Here is an 11,788-nt window from a genome sequence, read left to right on the forward strand (position 1 = left end):
TATTTTTTCTGATTACTTAAATCCTACTTTCTGCTATTTCACGGCTTCATCTGTTGCGCTCTCAGTCTGGCAGAAGACAGTTTGGTTTTTCAGACAAAAGTTCTGTTTTGGGTATCAGACAGAACTCTTCTGACTGGTTTTGGATACCAGATAAAATTGATAATTTATGGAAAGTAAACTGGATCCAATATTATTTGTCTAACAATTTTATTGAAGTCAGTGTAAAAAAAACAAACAAACAAAAAAAACTATATAATACAACTGAATGAGAACTGGCACTGTCAAGCTCAAAAAAAGACACAAATGTACCATCAGAGTATTACAAAGTGGTTCATATGACTCATGCACTACATTTTAATTAGCCATATGATATATGCCTATATATATATGAGGACGACACTGACATTTTAGATATTATTTAAGCATTATTCAATAAATATCAATTCTAGCTCTCAATGGTGCTAAACATGGGAGTCCATTGCTTGCATTACTTCAAATAAGAAAGAAAGTACTTATAATAAACATTATAATAAAAATTGAGAAAGTTAACTTTTTAAAATTGATTTAATCTAAACTGTTAAAATAAACATTAGAAATTAGAGATTTACCCAATTATACAACAAGATAAAGACTGCACTTGCACAACATAATATACATTATTTTTAGGCACAAAAGCCCCACCGATGTCTCTTAGGTTCATCTCAAAAGCACAAGCTCAAGTTTTCTTGTGCCATCCTCTGGGTGAGCTAAAGAGGAAGAGCAGGAAAAATTGATCCAGAATAGAGCCTAAGGAAAATGTCTCATCTCTCTGATACTCCTTTACTTTCTCTCTCTCTCTGTCCTACTATTTTTCTTTCGTTCTCTTTTTCTCTCATTATGCAGTCTGAGCTACAGGGCTCCATAATCCTTGAAGGTTTAGCAGAGCAGTCATGTGATTGGTTAGACATTACATCAGGATGATGTAATACTCCGAGGACTGGCTAGTGTGTCAGACACAGTGAGAAAAGGAGAGAGAGCGAGGCTTTGCTGAGGAGGGGAGTGCAGCAGCCTGCAGCACACTGAAAGAGAGAGGGCGAGAGAAGGTAATCCCAAACCACACAACAGCGCTTTAGAGAACGGAGGGGAGAGCAGAACTTTTTTTTATTTTTCTTGTGAGCCCTGACTGAACGGCGGAGATAAGCAGAAGCGCCCGCTGCAGCAGCCGGCTGGTGCCAAACTCTCTTGGGTGTCGCGTTTCTGTTTATGCAGTCATTATATGCATTAAACAGAAAGAGTTTGAATGTATGTGCTCACATGTTTGGGCTTTATAAGGTTATAGATGGAGAAAGACAGATATGATATAAAGAATGTAGGCAAGTTGGTTACATGGTGATTCCGAAAAAATAGTGGTTCTCCGCTGGTTTTGCTTCAAGACCCATATTTTATATTTTGCCCTGAAGTGATTCTTAATTTTTTTTAATGTCTACAAAATCAGTTCCTTAAAAATAATAACAATAAACACTTTTAATAATTTAGCATCATATCAGCATATTAGAATTATTTCTGAAGGAGCTACTGACAATTCAACTTGACATGACGGGAATAAATAATCTTTTCAAATATATTAAAACAGAAAACTTGTCATAATATTTTACAATATTACTGTTTTACATACTGTATTTATATATATGGAAATATTAAGAAATATTCTCAACCATTTTACCAAATGACAATTGAATTTGAACCGAAATACCTTTGACGTCAAAAAAAAAAAAAAAAAAAAAACTCTTTCAAAAATTGAGGCTATTTATTTTCCTATCCTAATTATACGGTTGAGCTAATTGCATGGTTAGTTGCTTTTTATTTTTCCACATTTAGACCTGCCACCCATTTTTAGGTCACGACTCACCAGTTGAGAACCACTGAGTTAATACACCCTGACATAATTCATTATATGAGCCATGATGATCTATAAAAATCACATTCACAGCTGCACTGCATATGTAAATGCTTACAGCCACCACATGCATGTCACAACAGCTGTCGAGATTATCAGAAAAAAAGCAAAAAACCTTGTCATGATCATTTTAAGACTACAAATGTTCTAAAAAAGAAAAGATTTGTTAGTAGGTGTAAGAACTGACAACCATTTTAAAAAATGACACAAAAATTACGCCAATCCTAATTGGACTCCAGACTGATTGTAATCTTGCTACATTAATATATGCAAAGCTGCTGTTAACTCTCAAACTAATATTAGTCCTCGGGGTACATTTGTTGAATAAAATCTCCCTTAAAACCTCAAATCTGTCCTATTTTCCTAATTAATTACTTCTGAAATATTCAAAGAAGAGACATAGCCACAGGTTCTCTGTTTTTGGCACTCAGAAACAGGAGGCCCAAGAGCATTTACTGTTGATGATGATGGCAGGACATGTGCATAAATTGAGACCGTCTAGAGAAAAACACCTTAAGGCTGCACTAGAGACAACAGAAAGTGGCACTGCTTCCTAAAAGCATCTAGCAAGATGCGCGTCCACAAACCTCTCTACTAAAGACTACAGAGTTAAATGAGGACAGAAGATTGCTGGAAATGCAGCAGTGAAGAACATTTTGTTTATTTTAAAGATTATTTATTGAGTAAGCACCTTACAAATGCTTCAAATGAGCAAAATCACACTCTACACAATGTTCATCTTGATATAACGTTGTGTGCAGCCGTATTTCACTACTCACTGATTTGAATAATGTTACATGATTTGATAGTGATTCTTTTTTTTTTTTTTTCACTCATTTGCTCTGTGCATCTTTTGTGGCCAATCACTGATGGATATCAAGTAGCGAATGTTCATATGATGTTCATTTATCAGGGACAGCTTGCTGAAGTGTAAAAGCTATTTGCAGTCTTGTGTTGCTTCCTCCTCAGGCTGTTATACGATGGAGTTCTCATGTGGCCCGGGCCGAGAGTGACAGCCCAAGTCTGACGGAACAAAAAAGTACCGAAATGACAACTTGATAAAAGCGAAATGACTTTCCGTCTGTGTTTTGCCGAGAGCAAGGTAAAAGGTGCAGAGAGCATGAATAAAAGAGTGATGGGCGGCGGAGAAATCTGTCAGCTGAAGAGTGTGATGTCTGCGCACTGATGCCTGTGTTTGTCTGGGTCAGGGTTACATTGACGTAGCGGACCAAATTTGGTGAGTGTGTGCACGTGTATGAGACATGGGGGGTCAGCGGGTTCAGAAAGGCTGAGCGGTTCTATTGCTCGGCCGTGATTTTCTTCTCCTCGGTTGCAGCTGCTTCACCTCATCAAGACAAAAATGACCTGCAGTAAATGGATCACTTTTTAAATGCTACTGTGTTTCAACAACAGTGTGGATTGTGGCACAAAAATCCGCCGAAGAATCTCTGCAACAGCCTGTATATATAATTTATGTTTTTAAAAATATATATTTAGCTGTATGTTCCTGTTTAAGATGGTCAGAAAAGCCTGGCCAAACTGGTTTAGCTAGTCACCCAGTGTTTGGGTTCTGCTAGTTTAGCAAGTCAGAAAGATAGTCTTCCAGTCTGGCCAGCAAAAAAAAAAAAAAAACACCCCAAAAACCAACAAACCATCTTATAATGTCATTATTCACTCACATCCATGTAATTACAAACATGACAGTATGATATACATATATAAAATGTCTAGTGTTTTTTGTCCGTACAATGAAAGTCAGTTACCAAAACTGTCTGGTTACCAACATTCTTCAAAATATCTTTTTTTTTTCTTTTTCTTTAGTTAAACATTAGTTAATACACTATATATTATTTAAACAGTTAATATAGTTAGAAAGAACACAACTGTTCTTTTTTTTTGTTGTTGTTCAGGTTAGCTCAGGTCCATTAAATTGTGCTAACAGATACAACTGTATTTTAGTAATGTATGAGAAACAGAAATAACAATAACTAGGAATCTTTATTTTATATTTTTATATCGGTTACATTTTATTTTTGTGTCATTGTTACAGTGTAATTATACATTTAAGTACCGCATAATAACAATCAACTACATGCATTTGCTACATAGTTAGGGTTAGGATTAGGGTTTAGTTTAGGGTTACTTGCATGTACTGTAATTATGCATAATTGTTATTATAATAGGACGTACTTGTAACGTGTAACCAGGACACCTTAAAGTAAAGTGTTACCATAATGCCTTTGAATTTGTTTTTTATTTTCTTTCATTGTTAGTTCATGTTAACTAATATATCCTTATTGTAACATGTTACCAATATCTCAATAAGTTTGAAGAAAGTAACTGAATGGCATATTCCACAGCCCCCCAAAAATCTTTTGGCCAAATTTTAATAAAAAAAATTTGATAATGTACAGTTTTACATAACCATTTTGTTTGATCTAATGCAATTATATTTACATAATTTTTCTTTCTTTTTTTTTCTTTTTTTTTTTTTTGCATGGCTTAAGTGTTCAAACAATTTCTGATCTACTTGTTCTGATCTCAGATAAATGCATGCTGTAATTCAAACATTCTCTTGTGTTATTTTAATATTAAACATATTGCTTGGTAAGCAGTGGGGAGATATGGAAGCAGTGTACTCTTGACCTTTTGCTTATCTGACACACAGTTGGATTCAGCAGTTTTTTTGACCGATCTCACTCCACCACCAAGGGCTGGCAGAGGTAATTTGGCATATACACGAATACAAATGTGAACTGTAGCTGTCTAGTTGTTGCTTAACTCCCCATTATTCTACAGACAGAAGTCCAATCAAGTTGACTTTGATATGGATTGTGGCAGATTAAGCAGGATATCTGGGTGTGTGGACAGACACGTTGTGGTCTGTCTTTCTTTCGCTCTCTCTCAGCTGCCAGAGGCGTCAACCAGGTAATTAATTCCCTGACAAGCATCACTGATTTGCTAAATCAGTGAGAATGGCATGCGTTGATCAAAAGAGAAACAAAAGGAGAGATGTTTGAACACATGGACTCAGAGATGTCAGTCAGTGGGCCTTCACAACTGCCCCTGAGTCACAAAGGCAGATTCAAGGACGTGAGTGGAATATACATTCAAATCAAAGGCACAAGCCATACGTCGACTGATACACATGGCTAATGCACAGCAGTGCACACTATGTCTCAAAGGCACACTCAAACATACATGCATGCATTCACATAGATTACATTGATTCCAGGACATTTCTAAGGCACGTGCAGATAGATATTAATTCATGGGCACAAACTGGGTTTGTTAAAATGATAACATGCATTACGAATGTGCTTCCTTTATGGAATGAGTGGGAAAATAACCAATTTGACATATAAACAAGGGAAATTAACAACTGAAGCTCAAGTCCTCAGGTATTGAACCGAAGGTCTGTAATTTATCTGATTGCAAAGTGGAAAGATAAATCATGCTACTTTCACATGAAGAGTATTGGTGTTTCACAATCTACTGATTTTCCACTAAATAAAATATTTCTTAGTATAGATCATAAAAGATTTTCCTAACCCTAACCCTAAGTCATTGGCCCAAAATAGTGACATTTAAAGGTGAAGATGAACCAACAAAATAGATTGTACCTGATGTACTGTATGAAGAGAATGTTAGAAATGTAAAACAGAAATGTAAATTGGTGTAATTAACAAGTTTCTTTCATCCCCTTTCATCCAAAAATAAAATAAAATAAAGTGCTGAGGCTTTAAATGATAAAACTACAGATTTAGAGTATAATTTATAATTTAATACATTGAGACAATCACTATAATCAAAGTAAATACAATCACTTTGGGACCAGATGGCAACAATTCACAACAAAAATACAATGAAAAAGTGAAGTCAGCTCTGAGAAAATGTCTAACATACTGTAATGTATATTTTAAGATAAAACTTGGTTTAATATTTTGTATGCACTGCAATAAAATTCATGCAATTTTATGTGTAGCTTAAGTGTCCAGATATGTTCTGCTGCCACTGTATGTGACTTCATGCAAAGGCGTCACTCATTTCCCGCTGAGTGTGCCAATCATTTGATGCAGTGCGTGCTGAATTGAACACTATTGATCTTTAAATAAATGGATTGGATTGCAGTGTAACAGTTCTGGCTCGATGGCTGTGCTGTCAGGCGCTACAAAGCCTGAAAGCTTCTCAAAGTATCTGGCAAGTCTCTTGATTAACTGGCTCATGTTTGGGCTCTTTTCCTTGGCCACAATCAGCCCTCGGCCTCTGCCAGTGTGGCTCAGGGCATCCGCTTTTAAAAGCACTTGCCAAGATCAAACTGGCATGTCATAGAACATTAGGCCTGATATTATTTCAGCCCACTGACTTGCGGCCTCTCAGGTCAACTTAGCAGTCTTTACTGGCTTGGATGTTCATTGGTTGCCATTGTTAGAAAATCTCACTGAAAAGCAGCGGGACTGAAAGAACGGACTGAAGTGGATCAGTGGACAAAGCTGGTGTCTTTACATCGCATGACTCAAACAGGAAAACATTAGATAATGACTCGTGTGAAGGTCCCCACTGGACCAACCTATGTAATCCAAGCTCCACTTAATCACCACAGCAGAGAGACTCCCAAATGTCATCAGATAGAGAAGAAAGAGAAAGTATATAAAAATGCATATGGGAAAAGCACTGGGGATTCCAAATCTGCAAAAGAAAGGCTTGCATTGCAATAAAATTGTATGTAGGTTAATTATAGATGAGTTCTAGGCTCTGATAGTGAGAAAATCATATATCCCATGTGTTCCAAAAGAGCGATGCACTGGAACACTTGGAAAAGACCCTTTGTAGAAAAATGCTCACAGGCATTCAGAAATACATATATGCTTCTGTAGTGAAGTTACATTTTTATTCTGACTCTCAGAGAAGCAGATGCCGTCAGTTAAAGCTGGAAAAATAAAAATATCATTAAATTGTTCAAAAAATTTGATTTTGCAGGCCTATACTGTATGTTTCCATACAATGTACTGTATGTCTATAAAACATATGCAACAGTTAATTTATTTTATTGGATGTATGACATTCCAAAATTGCTGTTATATAGTCCAAAAACAACTAGGATATTTCAGTGTATTTGGCGACAAGTATCTGTCCTCTGAATCACTGTCTCACTGTCTCACTGAATCAAAAAAAAAAAAAAAAAAAACAGGTTTAGGAATGAAACAATTATTCACTCAACCTATTCATTCAGTAATTAACTCAGAAACCAAACAAGTGACTACATGTCTTTCTCTGAAGTGTTCACTTAACTAACTTTTTTGAAAACACTAAAGTATTCAGGAAAGCCTCTGTGTTGCTCAGAGACTCAAATCATCATTCAGATGTGGTTTCATTTGTAAGTCATTGAAAAAAGATGGCTACATAACAACTGACAACTGCATGTTACCGGTCCTATTTGCACAGCAGCTTACAGTAGTTACTCGAACATGTGCAATGGGAATCAAGCCCTATTCTGTTTATGAATATCATCTGTAACTATAGTGATTGTAACTAAAGTAGATTGATATCAAAGACTGTGATGTCCATAAAACTAGAACATCTTGTCAAGTCCAATCACGGTACATGTTCACTTTTCAAATCCTCATTATCCACCAGCAGCTTTTATATCTTTGAACTGCATTGGAAGTCCAGGGGGTGTCCCCAGTACTTTTGTCTATTTAGTGTATGTACAAGTCATTGGTGTTTGGTGATGAGTTTTTAGCTCAAGATTTGCATTGAGTCACACCAGAGGTGCTCAGCTTGGATTTGGATTTTGCTTTCTGGAGACCAGTCATGTTTTTCCACACTGACTGAATCAATAATTTCTTTTTGAACCTTGCTTTATACACAGATGCATTGTCATGTTAGAATAGAAGGGTTCATGTCCAAACTGTTGTTATAAACTCAAATTAGAAACACACAATTCCCTATAATATCATTATATGCATGAACAAATGAAGATTTGTAGTAAAACCTGTTCATTAGGTGGGGGTGACCCAATACTTTTGGCAATATAGTGTATAACACATCCACAATATAATAATATGCAGTCTATTCCACTTTATGACTATGCTGAAATATGGTCAGAATTCACCATAATGGAACTTTGGAGCCTGTGTTTTCACATGAGTATGAATGGAAGTAAATGTAACCAAACATATTTAAAACTGAACTTGGTTAAACATAATCATATTATCAAGGACACAAATACAGGATGGACAAACATATTCTGCAGCTGTGTTAATATGACCAAAAAACAGACACGGAAACTGTTGAATAAAAGCAATATCACACTCGCAGCTGCTGCTGTTTGAATATTAGTCTGGCCCTGATTAACAACAGCACTCTCACTTGTGTGATATTGCTTAATTATCTCATTAAAACATGCAATGTATATGAATTTGAAGGACAATGAAAATTTGAGTCCAGAAGAATCGTAACAGGGAAAAAAAGGATTCAGTAGAGCACATACCAACAGGAAATACAATGACGCCTAGAAATTTTTCTCTTCTTGTCAAGTTGACATCTAAAAGCACTTACTTTTGCACAGAATGACTTCATCTGATAACTGCTGGTTATCTTGCGTGTTCGTCAGATGGGCAGATGGCAGCTGAGGTTGTTTACGTTATGTTTATAGCAGGCTTATGTTTGCAGGCGTATACGTAGGGTTTCAGCTGCATCTAACCAGCTGATACTTCATGGAGTGGATGTAAATGCAGGCCAAGGGATCAAGGGCTGGTGGCATATGCTTCCCGGTTCTCTGTTCGCTTGTGTGGAGAATTGATAGTTAGGAGGGACCACGCGTGAGCGGATGCGTGTATTTGTGAGGGGGTGCTGTCATATTGGCGATGCGGCAGCGTGTGCGGTGACAAGCTCCACACGGGGAGGGGTGGGAGGTCGTGTGGGGAGGAGAGGCAGGCATCTGACAGGGACATCAGTTTCCTCCGACATTAACTCCCCCTGTACCTGAGAGAGTGGAATAATCACACGGCGGGGCCATGCACCATGAAATGGAAGTGCAGCAGAGATCTGGGGGAGTGGACACACAGGCCTGTCCAAGGAAATGAGAGCAATTTTTTTTTTAAGTATGGGCCGCCGTTGTGTGTGTGTGTTTGTGTGAGATACAGCAGGAGGGAAAGAGCAAGAAACAAAGAAATGTATGTGTATGGGATCATGTAGGCCTATATGCTAATCACCACTACATGTATTATAAAAAAAAAATCATTTTTTTTCTTTTTTTTTTTCTGAAACAGTGATGGTGCCACAGCCACATTTCCACTGAGGAAAAACCAACACCTTATATGAGCTGGTGTCAAACCAATAATGTCAAAACAAAACTATATGGTACAAAACTGGTCCTTCACATTCTAATCAAGAAATCTGTTCAAAAGATCAATGTGGTGCCTCACTATGATATATACACTCAGCTAAAAGACATTTAGCTACTGTACTCCAACCCGTCAGTCTGAAATAAAATAAATTGTTGTTGTCTTTCCATTGATTACTGGGTGTTTCTTCAAGTATGCACATTTTTCTCCTATGGACTCTGAACACATTTTTACACTCTCAATAGTGTCCAGTCATAAGGTCGACCCCCATCCACACCCCCCCTCCCCAACACACATTGATATTTAAAAAATTCATATTTTTAGTATAGATTTATATTTTAAGATTTAAGTTGTTGGTAAAAAATATTAAATCTGAACACATAATAATAAAAATGTATGCATTTAAACAATTAATGCACTGTAAACAAGGTCCAAGTCACTTTTAAAGTGACATTTATATATATAAAAAAGAAACAAATTAAATATTTATAATATTTATATAGATTAGTAATTTAATTTCTGAAAACTATAAGTGATATTAAAAACAAATACATGGTGTGCAGTATGCTATGGATTATCTGTAACTAACTTGAAGAAACACCTTAGTGTTCCGTGTTTATTTCTTCCCACACATAAACAACAAACATATTTATGTCTCAATCTCAGTTACCATGTCACTCATTCACTCTCATACAACAGCAATCAGCTCGGCTCTCTGCTTCTGCATGAGAATGTAGGGATCTAGGCTTGGTCTAACAGTAGGGATTTTGCCAGAAATAATCCTTACCCCTTGCCAATACTCAAATTTCTGTTTTGAAAAAACTACCTCCCAAGCATTTTAATCTTGATTTACTATGATTCACTAAAGCCCACTGAGGCTTTATTCAAAATTTCAGTGGACCGTTGAAGCCCCTTTCTGCGTGTATGCATGTGTTCTGTGCCTCTTAAAGATACCTACAGCATTATCACGCTCTGATGGTGTGTGACAGTGGCTGTGCTGATTAAATGTATTGATCACTGCCTGTCTGCTGAACACAGTTGGAGCCGTCTGACACATTATGAGAGCAAAACGTGGCATATTGAACATTAATTTGGAGCTTCGACATGGAGCTCTGGACCTGAAATCCATACACAAATCTTACACAAGTTTTCCATGTTTACAACAGCTCCTAGGGAGATTTCCAGATATGCTAACTCCATCTGTGAGCGCCGCCGCTTTGCGTCTCCCATCTTTGAGCGCGCGGACAACTGGCGTGCGTGCGAGGCTCCAGACCATTACTCTGATGTTGTTTACATGCAATGCAAATGATTGGTAAACAAACACAACGCACAGAGCCACACGTTCCCCCCGGCCATCCTTGCAGCCTATGCAAATCAGTGCCCACCACGCTCTCGGCTCGCATGAGGCAGGAAATTAAGAGCTGAGGCTAAATTACAGTGTAATATGTAAATGTGCAGATGTGTGGCTATGCATTGTTGCTCATTATGACTGGAAAAATGGCCCTGCTTAATATTCAAACAACTTTGTAAACAAAAAAGGCAGCGCACACTAGCAGTCCCACAGGGGCAGCGGGCCACTGAATGTTTCTTGCCACGCAACACGCACTGTAACTGTGTTCATTTACCATCATCAAATATATCACAGAAGGCAAACAACTACAAGAGCCAAACGTGTTGGACGGCTTAATGCGAATTGCAGTCGTGTGTGCTAATGCACTCGGAGTGATACGGTAGTCATGATGATCATTTGATGCTCGTGCTCATTTATCAATGTGGCATTGCTCTTGCCTGGTCGGAAAGGGAATCTGGCCTTGCTGACCCCACTTGCAGGTCGACCTTCTCTCCCACCACCCACACCAGGAAAACAGATTACTGCCGATCAATATCTTAGAACTCACCTCCTGCTGGGATTCAGCTGGGATTTTGGAGACCTACAGGGAGTATGCAATTGGCGATGCATGGTGTGCATTGCGCTGCCAATGTGTTACGAATGTGTGCATCTGTGGCGTTCTCAGAACATAGCCACATCAATGTTCAGTGGGCATTTAGGTGGACAGTTCAGATCGACAGTTCGCTCAAAAGCACATTTTCAATAATAATTTTCTCACTATTATACCATTCTAAACCTGCATACTATACACTGTAAACCATAATAAGTGGACTCAAAAATATCTTGTAACAGATTACACAAAAACATTTAAGTGATGAAAGTGACTTAAGTGAAGTTTACTTACTAAAATTAAAAATTACATTTCAAGTTGCCTTAAATTATCTCAATATATATATGTATTTTACATAAAACTGCTTCACTGCTTATTATTATTTGAAAAAAACTTTAAAACCAGCAAGGTCAATGTTGGAACCAACATACAGAAAAGCAACAACAACAAAACAGGAAATGACATCAAAGAGAGGACCCCTGAAATCATGACTTTGTCAATAAGTCTTGTAAAAATATTAGATAGTCTGACCTTTTATGATAAAGCAACATTAGATAATGAAT

At 37.3% G+C, this 11,788-nt stretch overlaps 1 long non-coding RNA gene across 1 annotated transcript; it reads left to right on the top strand.

The window, feature by feature from the left end:
• Positions 1-999: 999 nt before the first annotated feature.
• Positions 1,000-3,569, top strand: LOC113117907 (uncharacterized). Its single transcript, XR_003294227.1, has 2 exons — positions 1,000-1,082; positions 2,906-3,569. It is a non-coding gene; the product is annotated as an uncharacterized LOC113117907 (long non-coding RNA).
• The last annotated feature ends 8,219 nt before the right edge of the window (positions 3,570-11,788 follow it).

Source organism: Carassius auratus, chromosome 17 (genome assembly GCF_003368295.1).
Source record: "Carassius auratus strain Wakin chromosome 17, ASM336829v1, whole genome shotgun sequence".
Lineage (NCBI taxonomy): Eukaryota > Metazoa > Chordata > Actinopteri > Cypriniformes > Cyprinidae > Carassius > Carassius auratus.